The sequence below is a fragment of the Manacus vitellinus genome, unplaced genomic scaffold (genome assembly GCF_001715985.3).
Source record: "Manacus vitellinus isolate BGI_N305 unplaced genomic scaffold, ASM171598v3 scaffold_14_pilon, whole genome shotgun sequence".
Taxonomy (NCBI): Eukaryota; Metazoa; Chordata; class Aves; order Passeriformes; family Pipridae; genus Manacus; species Manacus vitellinus.
Window position 1 is genome coordinate 7,349,235 of NW_021939063.1, and position 19,278 is coordinate 7,368,512.

Here is a 19,278-nt window from a genome sequence, read left to right on the forward strand (position 1 = left end):
ATGAAGTTCCTTGATGCTGGCTGGGAATCTGACCCCAAATGCTTTACACAAGCCCAGTCAGCTGTGGTTGGGCTGGAGAGCAGCCGCTTTCCCCTGCGCTGGAGGGAGGGTGCCTCTCCCTGGGTGCTGCAAGAGGTGTTACCTCTTCAGGTGGTGCTGGTGCCAGCGCCACGCTCTCCAGCAGTGAGGACACTGGGGAACATCCTGGATCACCTGGAGCCCCCCTGGCTGGGTGGGGATGCCATGAGCATCAGGCACCTGCTAGTGCAGGAGCTGCCTGTGGGCACTTTGTGGGCAGGTGTTGTGGCAGTGCAGGAGGGAAGCACTCAGTCCCAGCACCCTCGGATCACCTTCCCTCATCACCCAAAAATAGGGGCCCTGCCACCCCTCTCCAGGTAAGTGCTTTCCCCAGTGATGCCACTGCTTTTTGGCTGCTATTTCAGATGTGTGGTAACTTACTGGTGTAGCGGTTAGGAGCGCACATCCGCTCATTTTCTCTTTCTGGGATCCAGCTGGGTGCCTTGGGGGCGTTAGAAATCCTCTAACATGAAATTAAACCAAAAATCCCAGCTCCCAGTGAGAGGGCTGTGTTTCTAGCCCAGGCTTTGTCTTTCAGGGAAAATGGCCTCACTTAGCAAGTTATCTGTGAGAGCATGTAGGCTGTGTGCCAGGAACACTATCAGCCTGCTATGGGCTGTGTGCTGAATTACTCACTATTCAGTGACCTTTCAGCAGATTATTGGAATTATATTGAATTGCAATGGAGGATGCTGGAGCCTCTGTTTCTTTCAGGACTGCCCTCTGCTCTCTGATATATTTCTGAGCTTCCAGCACAAGCTATTGAATCCAAGGCAATGGGAACAGTTCTAGTTGGGTGGCTGACATGATGTCTTTCCATGTGTGTGATCCGTCAGAAAAGTTGTGCTCTGAATCCAAAAGCAGCAAGACTGTCATTATCAGTATCCAACAAAAGCAAGACTTTTGGATTTTGGTAGCAGAGGTGCAGGTTTTACTTGTGGGATACCTCATGCTGAGGTAGGTGCAAATGAGCTGATCTTTTCTTCAGGGATCTGCATTCACTTGCATAGAAGAAGTAGGGTTTATATTGATATTTCCTTAAACGAACATAACAAAAGTGAGGAGGAGAGAAAATAATTAACAGATGCAATCACAGAATTGCTTTCAAAGCTCTTCACAGGTACTAGAGAAGGAAAGTACCTGATTGATGGGAAGAGTTTGAGTATGCTGATGGTAATTACAAATGGCCTCAGGTTGGTTGAACTTGAACTGGGGATCTCTAGATGGAGATGGACCTGCTTTCCCAGCTGTACAGGCCCCTTCTAGCAATGCCAGTGCCATTTCATTTTTGATGGATCAGCATAAAGAGGAGGGAATGCAGCTTGTGAGCCACAGCAAGGGCTGCTGGAAACTTTCTCCTGTACAAGAATCTTGCAGACTTTCTCATGGCTTTCTACCCAAGGAAGATTTCTTGGGTGTATTTGAAACAGAGCTGAGCTGGGATGCAGGGACTTAACAGCAGAGCCTGTTCTCTGATCTACCCTATCTGTGTAGGCAGCAATAGAAATCAGGACATCCAGTTTGTCAACTCTGTGTCAATTCATTACATGCCCCAGGATTCGTAACCCTGGACAACACTCCCATGCAGTAACAGCATCATTTATACCCATTTACTGCTGTGACAATGTTCAAGTGCTGAAATACACACTGGAGGTTTCTAAGCCTGTGTTCATGTGATGGGTAGTACATCTAATAATCCCAAATTCATTTTGTAATGGGAAAACTGTGTTTGGAAGGTTGCACTTGTGTCCCTGCCTACACTGTGCTGGGGTGAGCGTCAGGGAAAGGGACAGCCTCAGCTGGAGCTAAAACCAACCACGCTGCCTTTCACCAAAACTGTATGATTTGTAACCCCCCTCTGCAGGACATAGGGTAGTTGTACACTCATCTGTGTGAGCACAGACACACACTGTAATCTTAGCTACGTTTCTAAGCACTACACTAAGTAATTGCACATATGTTACACTAAAGCCCCAGAAACCTGACAACACTTCCAGTGAAGAACAGCTATTATAAATAGTGGTACTTGGGAAAAAAAACCCAAATTAGTACATATATTAACTGAATTTACTATTGCAAAGCAAGTGAGCATTCCTAGGCTTCCCGTTTAGCAAGTGTAACCATTTTAATCGGAGATGGTACAAATGGCCAGCACCCTTTTCATTTGGCAAAGAGCATAATTCTGACTATGGCAGGGCAATAGGAAAACATGTAAATATTTAATCCTAAGGTACAAACAGTTTAGTTGCGTTTTCCTGCAATTTGCTGAGCTGCCACTTGATGGGGCCGAACGTCTCCTTTTGCGACAGGAACTGCGCTCTTGCCGGGCCGGGGATGCGCTGGCGGCGCTGGGCAGAGGCCGGGGGCGATGCGGTGGTGATGGTGGTACCCAGCCTCCGTCCTTCGGAACCCATCATCATACTGGGAGTCCGTCATTCCTTACGAAATCTCACTGTGCTTCCTTTGCCTCCTCCTGCGCTAATTCATGGCTGCATATATAATTTCTCTCTAAACCCTTCTGCTTTGCCCAAGGAAAAAGTGGTACCCATCCCACAGCTAATGGCAAAGGGCTGGAACAGAGCATCTGGCTCTTTTCTACGGGTCAAATGGCTTCACAAAATGCACATACATGGAGCTGACTTCCCTGAAGAAGCCAGGGGGAATTCTTTTACTAATTTTACTTGCTGAGTACGCCTAAAAGCTTTCATGAAAGCCTTGCCAGTATATCAAGGGAAGTTATCTTCCCCCTCCCCTCAGTGCACCTGATGTAAAACATCCAGTTTGGGCTCCTCCAGTTGAAAAGAGATGCGGAAAAATAGTAGAGGGACTCTTGGAGAGCTGATAAGATAGCAAGGGACTGGGGTATATGGTGAGGGGCAATGTACTGGAACACCATAGCTTGTAGATATCTGTCCTGGGGCTGCTGCTGACAGGAACTGTTGTGCCCTGCTCCTTTCTGGCTAAATCAAACCTGTGGAGTTGCAGGATATCAGCTGAGCTGATCACCAGCCAGCCACTTGTATGGCCTTAGGTGTTTTAGAACTAATATAAAGAAAGCTGTGAGTGTCGAGGATGAATGAGGAAAACAGCATCTTTTCATTACAGCATCAGGCTAGAGATGGTAAAGGGGCTGTTTCCCACACAGGAACCCAGCCTTGAGCCTGTTTCATGTATTCACAGCCTTTGCAAACAGTGCATTCTAATGAAATTTAGCAAGGAAAGAAAGCTTGAGGCATTTTCACCACAGAGAAGATCTGACCACTGGGGAATAAATATGGGACATAATTTAGTAGAATCAAAGCACCTGGTAATGCACTAAATGAGCACTTCTGCTGTAAGTCAAGGGCTTATTATTTGGAAATGATTGTTCTCCATTTATCTGTTGCTAACAGGCTGAGATACATGAAGTATTGATGAGGGAAATGAGAACCAAGGATGTAGCAGAAGAGAGCTTCTTCTAATGCTAAGATGGATCTGGTGAGCTCTGATCTTAAACAAAGACGTCCTGAGTGGGAGTATTGAGATGCTGGGGGTATATGAGAAAGGTCTGTAAGAGCTCAGCTGTTTTCACTAAACAAAACCAAGGCTGTGTGCAGTGTCTGAGGGAAGCACCTCACCCAGCAGCCCCAGCCATAAGCAGCACAGTGCCCACGGGACCTGCTCAGCTCCCAGCACAGCTCTTTGCCTCAGCAGGTGCTGTGGCTGGGGACAGGCAGCATGGCACAGCAGGGCACAGCATGGCATTTTACCTCTCTTTGTGTTACTGAGCACAGCTCTGAGCAACGCTGAGACCTGAAGGCTTTGCTGGTTGTGGGGCTGAGTGTCCAACAGGGAGGCACCTGGCAGTTTGCCAGCACCAGGGAGGAGGGATGAGCTGGAAATGAAGATAACTGGCAACAATAAGCAGTTGTAGATTAAGTTCAAAGGAGCAATATTTGGTTGATTAACTTTCTGGGACAGTGAGATTGGTGCAGCTGAAGGGGCAGAGCAAGTGCCTCCTTCAGACCCCTCAACTCCATCCCCAGGTGATGGGACACCATCGAGCCTGCAGGTGCCCATTGTGTTGGCAGCTGAGATCATCACTTTGTTCTGTGCCTCCATCCCTTCATATTATGGGGCTGAGAGGGAAAAGCCTCTGCAGAGGGGTGAGCCCGGCCATGTGTTCACATCCAGCTACAAGAGCAGTGCCTGGGGGCTCCCAAAAGCCAAAGTGCCTGTGATGGTAATGCTGGCTCTGCTTCTTCCTCCTCACACTCCTCCTCCTCCTCACTGTGCAGGCAGCTCATTGGCTGGGTGGTGCCTCAGGAGCAAGGGGGATGCAGGGAGCCCAAGAGTAAGGACGGATGGTGCTGCCAGCAGAGCAGGAGAGGCTCTTATCAGTGCAATGCAGCACCCAGTCATACATATTCATTTCATCCCCAGTCATTTTGATTTTCTCTGGGTTTGAGAGAGCTAGCAGGGGGTTCCCCCTTTGAAAGAAAGACTTAATAATATTTTTTTTCATTCCCTCTTCCAAAATTGCCTCAGAAACAAAGGATTTTTCTAGATATTTTACATACACAGTGATTTGCTCGGTACCATATCCAACGCTGACCTGAAAATTAACACATTTTTGAAAGGGAACTGTTTCTGATCATGTCATTCCAATGAAGGGCCACTGGGTGCCCGGTCATTGAATGAGTCCCAGGTCTCTGACTAGCTTATAATGCTTTGGTGGAAGCAAAAGGGAGTGTCTCTATGTGGGAGACCTTAATGAGAACATCTCAGGCACCTTCACAGCACCTTCCATCAATGGGAACTTGGAGTGTTTCAGAGTGTTTAATGAAAAAGGCTGTATTATCATCCATATCTTAACTAAATATGTAGAAATCATTAATTATATAGAAACCTCAAAAAATTTCAGCACCCATAGAAGTTTCTATGAGCCCCGCTGCACCCCTGTCACTGACTCTGCCAGTGCTAGCAGGCTCCATTAGTTATCTGCAACTCCTTTTTTAAAATGTTCCTAAAATGCCCATCAGATCCTATGGCTCAGAAAGCCCAAGAAACTTCAGACAGAAGCACTCAACAGCAGGTTTGGAAAGCAAAAGAAAAGAGCACCAAATTTGGCTGTTTCTCCAAGTGCCTCGATAGGGTACAGCTCTTGGGTGGTCACTCCTCCTCCTCAGGTCAAGCTAACACACAGCTGGAGAAGTTCTTTGTTGGGTGCCCTGTAAGGGCAGAAAATGGCAGCACAAGAGAGCACATTCCCAAGTGCCTGGCATGATGTGTAAACTGTGCTTTGAAAGACTTGGCACCTTGGTCAGGGAGATATTAGTTATGGCCAGTGCCACTAAAGCCCCCACTTGCTGGTGCCAAGTTGTGGGCAGGTGCAATGCCAACCACATCAGGGCAGCCCTGTGGCTGATGCCAGTGAGGGGTTTACTGTCAGCTTGACATGGGGCTCTTCTTTTGAAGTGCCTGTGCTAATTAGCTGAATATCAAAGCCTGTATTCTGAGGCACATTTATCATAATATTGGATATGTTGGATATTTGTTAGGTACTCTGTCACCTGCAGTACTGCACCATTGATTTCAACAGCAGTTGAGCATAAAATAACAGCGGAATATTTTTAGAACCTTCTATACAAGCACCATTCAAATATCTGATCATTGTCCAACTATTTGTAGCAACACTGTGCTGAGTTTAACAAAATGAGAGGTTCACGCACTAATGCAGTGACAGCTTGTACAAACTTTCCTTCCCCAAGCCTATGGTATGCTGTGCTTTCAGGGCTTTGAGATTCTCATACAAGAATGTATTTTTTTTTCTGACTATTTTAATGAAGCATCACCAAAAAAGTCAAGACAACACAAGCACATACCTGCTTTAAGCACTGCTTGAGTCTGTTGGTTAATCAATAGTGTGCATATAAAAATAGCACCAGCATGACCTATTTCTCAACTTCTTTTTGGTTTGTGTTTCCTCCTGCTCCCTCATCTGTCAGGAACCACTTCCTGACACTTGTCAGAGCTTTGGAGCAGGTCCCTTGTTACTCTTTGAGAGTATAGTGCAGTGAAAGCCTACTTGTACTCAGAGAGAAAAAAAAACCAACTCTTTTCACAAAAACCTGCCAAAATTTCCAAGAAAACTCTCTTGACCGGAATAGATTCATACCTTGGTTCAGAGAAGGCAGTTTTGGTTTCAAGACAAGGTGTTTAATTTGCCCCAGTTGAGTGAGTACATGCTCCTCTTCCTGTAGCTAGGGATGACGCATGAGACAGGGATATGGGAATGGCTCTGCATCAGAACACTGCAGAGGTGTCCTGCACATATCTCCAGAAAAGCCAGTTCTACCCTTCTTCTGTTTGTTTGTTTGTTTTTTTTTTTTTTGTAGGAGATTGCTGTCGTCATGGGAAGCATTGCTACCAAACAGTTTCTTGTGCCTGCCTTGCACAAATCCCTTTCAAAAAGACCTCTCTTTAGCTCTGACTGGGAAATGAGGATCAGGGGACTTCTGAAGAGTTGACATGATTTCCCTCTCTGAAGCAAAGCAAAATTTAAAACAAAGGGGAAATTCTTTGACCTTAAGGAGGCTGCCTTGATTTTAAACACTGATTTGTTAGTGGGAAGTAGAAAGAGTCTGAAGCTGGAAGGTGAGAGGTTCTTTCTGCCTTACATCTGCAAACTAATTTTTTTTTTTGCTCACCAGAAAGTAGACGCAATAGGAAGGGTCAGGAAATCCAGATTTGGTTCAATTATGCCCTCTGCTGCTACAGGGCTGAAACAGGGTCCAGCATCATTCAGAGTAACAGCATGAAGCTTCTGATTTGAAAGCTCTCCTTTGGCTTAGAGGCTTGAAGTGCTAATTAAAACCCTTTTCACTTAGAAGACTTTTCTGGCTCTCTTACATTCTCTTTCATCCACCTAAAAAGTGATGATCCTTCATTACATCAACATTATGCAAGAGGTATCACTTGACTGCTTTGCTCAGCCTGAGAGCAACTGCTGCTGCCATTCGTATTGGCAAAGAGTCTAGTCCAAGCCATGATGCATTAGTGAGGGCCATCAGCGAAATTCTTGCATAATTTATTTGAAGAAGTGAAGGAGAGTAGCTGAAGATGAGAGGGAAAAGAAGTGCCAAGGCTTTTATCTGGCAGAAGGGCTCTGCTCTGACAGTCCTGACAAATTTTCAGCCAAAACCACATTTTGAACTTCGTTCACTCAAGAAACACATCTACTCCTCTCAGAGCTCAACTTCTTTGTAGAATTTTAATTTATTTGAATTTTGATGTATTTATTGCTGTATGCAGGTGTTCAGCAAGCATCAGTGGAGAGTTTCACAGGAAAATAGCTGTTATGCAATATCCCACATTCAGGCATGGTTGGGCTCTTCAACACTACAGAGCAACATATAATGTTGCAAAAGTACACATGTCAAGGGAAAGAGGAACTCCACATTTCACCTGTGATTTCTCTGCCTCTGGCTTTTCAAGGCCCTCTGAGCACTTGGTTCTTTATAGGCTGTCATCGCTCTCCAAAGTATGTAAAGTTGTTTAACTCATTGCTATCTCTCTCTTGACAGATCTCAACACCAGCAAGTTTTCTTATGAAACATTACAGTACAAAGAGAAGACAACTCAGAAATACTGAAATACCACCCTTAAAACCCACGGGGATTTAGGAAGACAAATGGATAGACAGTCATGGCGCTACAATGAGCCCCAACCATATGAGCTGTGACATGTGAAAGACAACTGAAGGGAAAATAGGGAAGAGACATTAAAAACACTCTGAAAAATTATGACGATGTCTGAGATAGTGAGAGTCTCTTGGAAGGATAATAAAAAGGAAATATATGATAATAAAAGGTGGAAGACAGAAGCAGTTTGCCCATTGCTGCTGGCACTGCTGAGCTGTGAGAGACGGACGAGAATTATCCCCAGCTCGTGTAATGCTCGGGCACTCAGAGCTTTGACAAGCTGACGGCCAAGAGTGCAGGTCAGAGCAGAAGTTTATGCAACACGGGGACACACAGCAGTGACTTTCAAACCCAAGGAGACTTTGGAGCCTGTCATTGGCTTCTAGGAGAGACATTACCCCTTAACTGGATGATTGCACATGACATGACTTGGATGTGACAGCTTGGCTGAATCTTGAAATGGCTGATACAATGGGTGCAGCTGGGAACATATCTGAGAAGAAAGGGAGAAAAGATAATTATGTCATCAAGTCATCTCAGTATTTTACACTTAATAAACATCTTAGAAGGTTCCTGCTCTTACTTGTTTTCAGGAAATGCCTTTAGGAGAAGGACAGATCAAATATGACAGTAGGTGAAGAGGTCTTTTTCTAGCATTGATTCAGCAGCATAGGAAGCCCCTTGGAGCCCAAGATGTGTTAAGAGGTGCAGGGGAGTGATTTAGCTCATGAAAATTGTGGGTTTAACCAGAGAGCAGTTACAGAGAGATGCAGATGAAACTGGGAGCAGTCTGGCATTAGGCAAGATCCAGACTGTGCCCTCCCCTGTCCCCTCACACAAGGACACATGGAGCACACATGGAGCTACTGCCAGTACAGCTCTGTGATGCACTCCCTCTCCCACTCCTCAATCCTGCAGAGTGATCAGGAGGAGACAGCCCAGGTCTGCAAAATTAATAGACAATCAAGGTGGGATCGGGTGGTGTTTCTCATAGAAGAAGCAGAGAATGTGCTAAAAGAAAAATAAACAGCTATAATGAATTGCACCTCTCCCTCCCGTGGTTTCATGCAGCTGGTCAGATGCAGTCTCAGTGCCAGCAATAAGCTTCCCACTTCCAGTGGCTGGCAGACAGGTCTGGGTGGCTGGAGTTGGGGATACAGCCACTAAGTCTGTTGGTGCTGCTTCTGGCAGGTGTCAGACGCTGCTGAAATATGAGAAACTGAATGCACAGGTGGAAGTGGGAGCAAAGTAAAAGTGGTCAGGAGATGCCCTGGGAAAGCAAAGGCTTTTTGTGCAAGGATCTTGATGACTGTGAGCTTTGATTGCCTTTGCATGTTGCCTGCTGGGTGCTGAGGTGAGGAGGAATGACTGTGGTGGTGGGGAGTGGAGCCTCAGAGTCCCCAAGGTACCAGGGACATCCCTGAATCAGGGGATGATGAACTGAGGTCATGACTTCATTGTTTGATTCTGGGTACATTTTCCGATATAAAGCTGATTCCTTCTCACCTTCCCAGGGTGCAGAAAGTTTGTCCCAGACACTGTCAGGCAGCAGGAGTCATGCCTGGGGTCTCCCTGGGGAGATGCAGCAAGCTCCATAGGGATGTTTTATGCATTATCCACCACAGACATCAGCTCAGACACAGCCCAGGCTCCAGACCTTGTGATCCTCTGACCTGCTTGGGGGGCTGAGTTTTTCTCTGGCTCCTACCCATCAGGAGGCAGAGATGGGCTGAGGAGGTTGTTTCCTGGCATGACCTGTTTCTGAAGTCTGGGAACTGGAGGGGAATGTGATGATGCTGGTGAGGGTGGCCACAAGCAGCACAGTGCACAGAAAAGTGCCACATGGTCACCTTCTGCATCATCCCAGAGGCTACACAGAGACCATCATGGTGCTAGAGACTACTGTCAGCTTGGGGAGCAGCCCTCATCTGGTGCTCATGATTAACTAAGCTGCACTGCATTATAAAAAGCATTTCATTTATGTTGGTGTTTCTTGTCTCTCTCTGCTTTTCCCCCTCAAAGTCCTTTTTTTACGCTTCATATTCCTAGAAATTACAATGGAGAAATAGCTGCTATTTATGAATGGACAGGGCTTTCAAATTAGTTTTGAAAAATGACCATTAGATCCATGACATTTAAAGAATTCTGCAGTTACATCAGGTGATTGAAATGTACAGGCCTCTCCTCAGACCTGCTCTGTGCTCCCTTTTCCCAACAGCCTGTGAAAGAGCCAAGATGGTCTTTAATGTCTATAGAAAGATTACACAGGCCCTTCACAAGTCTGCAGGTGAAAATGAGCCCATTTCACCTGAAAGTCTGAGAGGATGCTCACTCTCAGTTTTCAAGCTGAGATAGCCAGCATTAAAGTACTTCAGAAACCCAGAATACAGCAGATTCATCGTGATCTGCAGGAGAAAACAAAATGTCTTCCAGAGGCTGATTTTCACTGCCCAGCTCTGTTTGAGTTCACATCTTCCTGGGAGATAGAATTTGGGTCCCTGAAGGGGACAGGCACAAGATCACCATTCTGGTGGTGCTCTCAGGTTTGCACAGCCTGCACCTCCCTGCTGGCAGCTGCCACATCCCCAAAAGCAGCAATTTCTGGCTGCTTATCATCTCTGCCTTAATCACCCAGCGACATGAGAGGCATTATTAATATCCATGCACCCAGATGGCTCCCAGCCGCCATCCCTGGCTCTCTGTTGAAGCTGCTTGCTCAGACCAACTGGCTGCACTGGGCATTATCTCAGAGACACTAGAGAACCAGGAAGACACATCAGACACTTTCCAGCAGTAAATGCCCAGGCCCCAAGCTGCCGAAATCCAGGCAATCACTGCCCTTCCCAGAAATAATCTTTGATCGAGGCTTTAAGCACAATAATTACCGAAAAACAGGGATTTTTATTCTAGAAGCACATTTCGAGTGTGATTCAGACTCTCTCTCTTCTGATTCATATTTTTTCTTTTTTTGAAAGAGAAAAGTGAGGGAGCAGGGTGTGGGAGGGTTGATGTCATGTCACAAGGGCCGGGCTACGGGACACTGCTCCATGTCCTTGCCCTGAGCCTGGCAGGCAGCCTGTCTCCCAGACGAGATGCCCATCTGATGAACCACACGTCTCTCTGTCTAACTCAAGGCAAAACAGTGAGTCTCACAATGGGCAAAGCTGAGCAGATGGGGAATCTTACATCATTTGAATTCCAGGAGAAATATAAGGTTAGCTCTGCCTTATAACATGCAAACTTCGTTCTCTTTAATGTCCCAGACAGTACTTGTGAGCAAGGGATGCTTTGGCAGCACCCTGGATTCAAAATCTCTTTGCTCTCACAGTTAGCTTTGTTAAACAGTTGGCCCTAGTTTCTGATCAGATGTACAGTTTGCAAACTATTTTATCAGTAGCTGTATTTATTTTGCCAGAACTCCTGTTGCAATTTTCAAACCACTTGTAAAAATTGTGAAGCAGAGCTCTGCACTCCAAAGATGTGACCCACCCTTTTATTAGGTGCTTCTTCTTCTGAATCATCAGGTCTGCCAGCTTTTGAAAGTCTCTTTGTATTTTACTTTATGGATTCCAGGACTTCCTAGTTACAGTATCTGATCTCATATTTCAAGCTCTACTACACACACAGCTCTTAATGCAACAGTTGACATCTGGACCCACCTTAATGTTGCTCTGATGGTTTCCTGTCTCTTCCTGCCCTGCTTTGAAAACAGCAAGACTACAGATAACAGGGTACTTTCCTAACTGACAGTTGACATCTCCTTTCTCTGTTTCTTTGCCTTGGATCAATTTGTTTGCTGGTCTTATCTGTACTGTTAATTGTCTAATGGGCTCTTATGACAATCAAGATCCCATTTTGATGGTACTTTTCGGTGATTCTTAGGATTAGGACGCAAGTGCAAGTGCTGATTGTGGGTGAAACCCATCCTCTTGCATCTTTGCCACTTCTGTCCCCACTGCAGCTGCCAACGCTGGCCTTGGCTCAGCAGGAGCTGGTACACACAGGTTGGACAGGGCTTTGAGCAACTCAGTCTAGTCGAAGGTGTCCCAGCCCATGCCAGAGGGGTTGGAATAGATGGTCTGAAAGGTCCCTTCCAACACAAGCCATTCTATGATTCTGTGATCCACCTAAGGCAGAATCAAGTGTGCCATATCTAAACATGCTTCATGTCATTTTCTTGGGATAGAAAATATAAAAGGTCTTCAGGACAGATGGATTTTAAAGATAAAGAAAAAGCCACCATTGCAGAAGATGATAATATAGCTGAAGAGTATAACCTCCTTCAAAAATTACAGGGTTTTTTGATTGATCTTTAGTTTTAAAATATATTTGAGGAGGAGGGACCATCTATTTTGGAAAGGGCCAGAACTTCCATCCCAAAAAACCATGTACATCAGAAAAATATACAGAAAGCATGGGAAGATACATAATGCACCAAAACACCTCATATTTTTTTTAAATATCTGCATTTAGACACTACACTTCTGTAAATGACTTGCCTTTCAATTTTCATTTCCATAACCTATGCACAACACATATTACAAAAAAAGGGAAATATTGGAGACTTTAGATAAAGGATCTTAGTACTTTTTTTCCGCACAGATGAAAACACTCTGACCTGGACCTGCTCATTCAATATAACAAGTCCACAAGGGAGGAGACTCCTGCCCCTCTAGGGATGAGCAGCTGCTTGGAGGCAGAGCCAGGCAGCTCCACAGTGGTGCTGGTGGGCTGAGGTGTGTAGGCAGCAGTGCTCAGCCCTGCCTGAAGTGCAGATCACACCTCTCTTCTCCCACCACATGTCAGAGCCAGGGCTTTGCAGATATTTCAGTGTTTCTGAGGACCGTACAAAATATTTCCAGGCCTTGTCCAGCCCTTAGTCCAGATCATAAAATTACAAGCACTTGTTTTACAAACTTTTTAAAGAAGTATCTTAAAATCTGTCTGCAGCATCCCGTCATTAGATATAATTAACGAGAATGCTGGGCACAGGGGTAACTGCTCAGACCAAAGCTGCAGCAATTTATTTTTTCTGTTGCAAACAGCAGCCATCTCCAGAGCTCCCTCGAGTTGCTTCATCTTTATTAAATAGGTAGAGCTTTGGCTGCTGAGATTTGATAAATCGAGGGCCAAGTTGTGGGCCGAGGTGTAAGCGTGTATCTCCAAACATTCAGTCAACCACTAATATAATGAAAGGAGGGTTGATAATTATAGAAACCCAGTACATTAACTGGCAGAACATTTATGGCCAAGAACAACACACAAGCTTATATTCCCTCTGGCTGAGAAGGTAAATTGCATTTTCAAGTTATGACAAACTTGACATTTGTTATTATCTATTATTATATTATTTATCTCCTTTAAAGTATCATTTAGAGATCTCAGCTGTGGCCAGAGTCTAACCATGCTCTGAAAAGGTTATATTTTAAGACCCTGACATTCAGGATAATATTTCCTGCAATCTTGGTTCTGTCAAGACAGAAGTTAAGCTAATTGGGAAAATGTCCATCTGAGTGTATGGAGGAGTGTGAAATGCAAATGTGAAGATTCCAGGTATTTGTTAGGCAGTATCCTTCCTAATATGCATCTCAAGTACTTGCAGAAGGCCTCCCTGTGAGGTCTCCAGGGTGTGCTGGGCAGCAGGGTTCTCCCCACACCATGGTGAGCAGTAGGGGCACAGCTGGGTGCTGGATGTGTGTCTGCTCTGACCACCTGTGTACAGCCTGGCACATGGAACAGCCTGGCCAAGGACTGGAGCAAAACTGGGTCCCACCTGTACATTGTGTACCACTCTTGTACCCTCAAAGCCAGGCAGGTGGAGACAAAGCAGCCCCCCCACACTGACTGTGAGTTGGGGCTGCACATCCCTGCTTTGTCTGTGCACCAGGCCTTGGAGGAAAGGCAACCCTTCCCCTGCCTCTGCCAGGCCTTCCCTCTGTGTTTCAGCATCTCTCTGCCTGCAAGTGCCTTTCTGCATGCTGGACCAGCCATCTCCAACCCATTAGTCCTCATCAGCATGTGCCACCATAATTAACAAATGTGATTAAGAAGTGCAGATGTGCTGGTGTTGCACCTTGTCACTATGGCAGCACTTTCTTTTCTCACTTGGTATTATGAGTTAATAATTAAAGCTTTATATTTTTAGCAGCTTCATGTAATTTAGATCCAATTTGTCATGGCATTCCCTGATGTTCTCTTCGTCCTCATGGTACCAAACACAGGCTGCTGCCACACCAATCAGTAGTGATTTTGTTCTTAATTACTGCGTCTTAAAATAACAATTAGGTTTTAAATTATATTGTATAAAAACAAACTTACGTTGAATATACTTTCCCGGCTAATAGGAGTGAATGAACAAGAAATTTATCCCCCTGATTTCTGGTTTTACAAGGGTTTTGTAAGTTCTTTTCATAGAACCACAGAACAACCCAGGTGAGGGCATCTTCATAGATCATCTGGTCCAACCATTATAAAAATAAATTGGTCCCAACCTGTTACAATATTTTGCTTTGCAGACAGTACACGGATATAGGGAAAAAATTATTTAAATAAATAAGCTGAGGTCCTACTTGGTTGGATAACTGTACATTAGAACAGGAAATTATGAGAGTTTGGGGGCTCTAATTTAAGACACGTCTTTAGGGACAGTGAACTGAAGTGAATAAAACAAACTGGGTAGCAAGGAGCTCCAGAATGCTGCTTCACCTGAACTTAAAAATACAGCGATTATTGCACTGGCCAGGAAACACCGGGCTGCAGAAAATGTGTAGCTCACTACCAGCAGAAAAGTCAGGTGCAGTATAATATTTCAGCCTAATTTATTTATGGGTAGGTACATTCATGAACAAGTATTAGTGTATTAGAAGGCCAAAGTGAATTAGGTAAGGAAGCCTTCCAAGCTTCAGAAATCAACTTTTGCTGCAGCAATAACCATTTCTGAGGAAAAAAGCCAGCAGCCCTAATGGTACAAGGGGCTGCTGTGGATCAGTCACTTAGCACAAGCCTGCACTCTGTCTTTTTGTCAGATATGAGTCCCCTCTCCCCTCAGGTTGCACTCCAGACAAAGCGGTTTATTATCTCCTGCAGACTGATTAAAACAGATGACAGAGCACTGCACAGGACCTTGTGGTCCTTAACCTGAACTTAATTATGGATGGCCTCAGAGTACAGCTCAGCCTCTCTTGTGGCAAATATTTGCAATCAAATACCAAAATCAGCCCCTTTCCAGCCAGGTCTGTACATTGCAGCCATATTTTTATACTATCTATCAGCTCAACCAGCACCAGCCTTCATCTCCAGCTGCCCTGGTCTAGTACAATTTAATTACAGCGTAAGCCCAGGTTGCCCATGAGGTGTCAGGTAGCTTCATGAATGACGAATTAGGGGAAAAGGTCCCTTCTCCTGCAAGTGTATCCTTTTGAAAACCCAGGATGAACCGAAATGCTTGTACTTTTACCAGTTTTAAACCATACCATCAACATCTGGCTTGTTTTGTGGAAGTGCAGTGGCTCGTTTCACCATGTGGATTAGTGAAAGACTCCATTTATTATCATTACATCAGTAATGTACCTCATCCATGCTCTCTGCTAATAGTTCCAGCAATTATCCCAGGATGAGCTGCTTGCTCGGGACAGAAGGAGTTTTGTGGGTGTACAAACCATTTGGGACCTTGAGACACCTCGGGGACCCACAGCCTGTGGGGTGGGGATTGAAGCTTCATCAGCAAAGGTAATTGTGGCTCTTTGACATACAAAATAACTTCTGTATTAGCACATACCCTGCAATCTCATGTAAAATCCAGTATAAGCTCATGGATAAGCATAGCTGCAATTTAGTGTAAACTTATCTAGTAAAGTGTACCAGGATCATTTTGCTGTGGTTGTTTTTTAATCTTGTGTGCACATTTCTGGCTTATTTTGTCATCAAGGGGAGTTTAGTTTATGAGCTGGTTTTGTCATTCCTCATGGCCATGATGATTCTGGACTCACATCAAGGGTCTGTACCTCACTGCTGCTCCCCCTCCACCACTGACCAAGTCTCCTCCATTCAAGAAAGACATGTAGACAAAAGGAGAACATCCTGTGTGGCTTAGCTCTGTACCCACACAGTGCTTTTAATGCACTGGATTTTAGAAACAACCAAGCTGGCTTAACCTTCATCCCCATTTATCAGGATTCCAAATCTTCAATATGTAAAAGTGATGATACAGGGGTCAGGTGAGGTGCCTGGGCTGTGTGGCTCCAGGGCCAGGAGCTGGTGCCTGAAAACCCATGGAGTCACTAGGCTTGGGACACCTACACTCCTAATTCCAGGGATCAGTGACAGCAGTCTTTAGGAAGCATCTGAGCAGCTGCCCAATCCACCTTGCACAGGGGAAGGGAGAAAATCCAGGCTCTATCTGTCTCTGGTGGCACTGCCCTCTGTGACAGTACCATGACTAAGGATTCAATCTTACATAAAACTTTTGAAGTGCAACTAAACCCCTTTCCCCACTCCTTTTTGTATAGAAACCACACAGTGCATCAGCTTGGGCTTCACGGCTTTTGTCCCCTCCCCAGAAGGGCACAGAGCCAAAAAGGCAGTGAGATCCACCATGGTCTTTGGGACATGCTCAAATATGGTGAGTTTTGGAGGGGCAATTGGGACTGGGAGGGGAGATAGGACAGGGCAGGGCTCTGATGGGTGCAGGACTGGGCTCATCACTGCACTGAGTTGTGGTAGCTGCTGCAAAGGCTCCATTAAAAGGCACTGCCTAGTTCTTGGTCTACCCCTTTCATTTGAGGCTGTTATTCCTTTGTTCTCAGCTAACATTGTTCTAAATACTGTGTTTTGCAGGGGCTTTTTATGAAACTCCTTCAGAACCTACTTTGAGTTTTAAATAACCTTATTAGTAACACATTAATGATAGTTAGCCTTCCTACATATGATTTGTCTTCAAGGTCTTGCTCCAACTTTAGGTAATCTTCACAGTGGTTGTGAGAGGCGGATGCTCAGTGCAGTATTTTGAGAAAATTCTGTTAAAGATGGACATGATGCAGCAAAAATTGGTTGATTCTTAGGCCTGGCATTTGCTCAGTCTTTACTTGCACCAGCACTATTCTCTTCATTTCAGCCTATCAGAAGCTCTTTTGAATAACATGACATAATGAAGCAGGCAAGAACAAGATAAAAGTTCAGGAGAGCATTTCCAAGATCCCACAGGCTCCAAAATATTTGAGAATGTGACTAAGCCCTGAACAGGTGAAAAAACTGAGCATTTCCTTTGGCTATTTGTTCTTTCAAAGGTCCCTTGCTAAGTCCTAGACTAAAGCACATTCCTTGTTTGTGGGATGTACTCAGACGTATTGCACATAAATCTTCCCTGGCCACCTCTGAGCTGAACACCAGGTCTTGCCAGACTCTGTGCTCTTTTGGAAAGATGTTAGAAAACATCCAGAGGAAAGGAACTGCTATATTTTGCTCTCGTGCCATCACTGCAGTTAGGTCTGAGTAATTCCCTGAGCAGTCAAAAATCCCTTTGCTGTTGGGTTTTTGGAAAGCATTTGGTAAAGCATTTGATATGTTACCGTAAGTTTTAGCCTAGAGACGAGATTGAATGTCAAGCCGAAAAGGATTCTATATGTAATTAATTATTGATATAACTAGACATCATATCAGCACATTTTACACAGCTGTAGGACCTGAGCCTCACAAAGGAGTACTTGAATGGGAAAGAAGTGAGAGGAAGAGCTCCCCTGAGCTTGGTGCTGGTTGATTGGGCTCTCCAGTTTGAAACATCAGGTTATCTATTAACCAAAAAAAGGACTTTTTTATGTTTCTATTGCAAAGAAAGAAACCTCAGTTTTGTGTATTTTCTGTATACCCTGCCTCAGGGCATGGGCTGAGCTTAGGAAAGATTTAAATCTGGGGGAGCTCATCTTTCCAAATTGGTGTTAAGGTATTGACATCCGCCCACAGCAGTGAGCCGGCTTTCCTCCGCGCCTGTATTTCATTTGAATTCCCTCGAGGTGAAACTTAGATAAGAAATAATAAGCTTCATGATTCATTGCTGCTTGTGTGTGGAGGAGAAAATACCAATGCAATGGCACCATGTAGCCTACCAAAAGCAGCGAGGACCTGGGGCTCCTGGGAGCATCTGCCTGAACCAGCTGCAATGGGAAGGACAGACCAACCTTCCTGTTGCTCATCCAAGACTTTGTGATGACTCTTACTAACAAAAAATCCTTACTACATCTTTAAATGCTTCTCTCAGGGAGGTGGGCACAACACAGGAGCAGCCAGTACTTGCTACAAATGCAGAAGCATTTGGGATTTTCCTACCTTTTACTTGATCAATTCACATCCATTTTAATTCTTCTAATCTCCTCCTGGTACTTTGCCACCCTCTACTGTGGGAGTTGGACCTCAGTATGACTCAGCCTGTACTTGCAGGGCAGGAAATCAGTGGACGAAGTGATTCCCATTGTGAAGAGCCAGGAATTTGTTCTCCATCCCCTGACATTTTCCAAGTTTTTATCCAAATGAAAATGTTTTTGGCCTGTCAAGCTGAAAGCAGAAGTCAGCTCAGGGCAAGAGAGTTAATACATTTTCACTAAAAATAAATCCTTCTGAAAAGATCTTTTCATGGAGAAGACTGAGGTGATATTACATGGACTTGAAAGACGAAAGTTGTTTCAAAATGAAAATCAAGGTTGCACTTTGTTCAAACACAGTATTGCAGCATCTACAAACCTATCTTGCCATTATTTTTGCTGAATAAGCTTTTTACTGCAGGTTTCAATTTGGCTGAATCAGTTGAAGAAAATCCCAAGATGATTTAGGCAGTCTTTGTCTCAGTAAGTTTAACAAGAGATTGAGTTAGTGGACAAACTGGGAGGGGACATATGTGAGGGTGCCTTGTCTGGGCCTCTGGGAACTTGGCCCACTCACACTTCTAAAGCTGACTGTTCCACTCTGTGGTATTTGTCATGAATTGAAGAGTTAACTCAAAAGAAGGGAACCTGATGCTTTGCAATTCAGCTACTTGAAGACATTTGTGCCTGCAGGATTCACACTCGTGTCCATCGAGGCTAGCATTGCCCCTATCATGGACATGGGATGTACCCCATCCCTTGGCATGGCAGTTGCTCTCCCAGACTGCTCAGTGCCTGGAAGGCAGGAGGCTGTGCAAGCCAAAGGTGACCACCCTGCTAATTTATGGGTTGATTTCTGCAGGCAGGTCTGTGATATACCTTCAGAAAGGCTTATGCTCGATGCGTCACTGTGCTTAAAAGCAGAATATGGCACCATGACTCATTCCATAAAAACCCATCAGTCCTAAACACAAAGATGTGCTTAAAATTGTTTGCTGGAAAGTTTATTTCCCTGCTCACAGAGCTGAGCAAATGTCACTGCACTGCATAACCCTTCCACTGTTTTGTGCATTCAGTTTTTCCTCACTTTGGTCTGCTGGTAAATTCAAATGGAAAATACCTGCAGGAGATGCAGCAATTTTAGTTGTGCCATGGAGTGTCGAGTG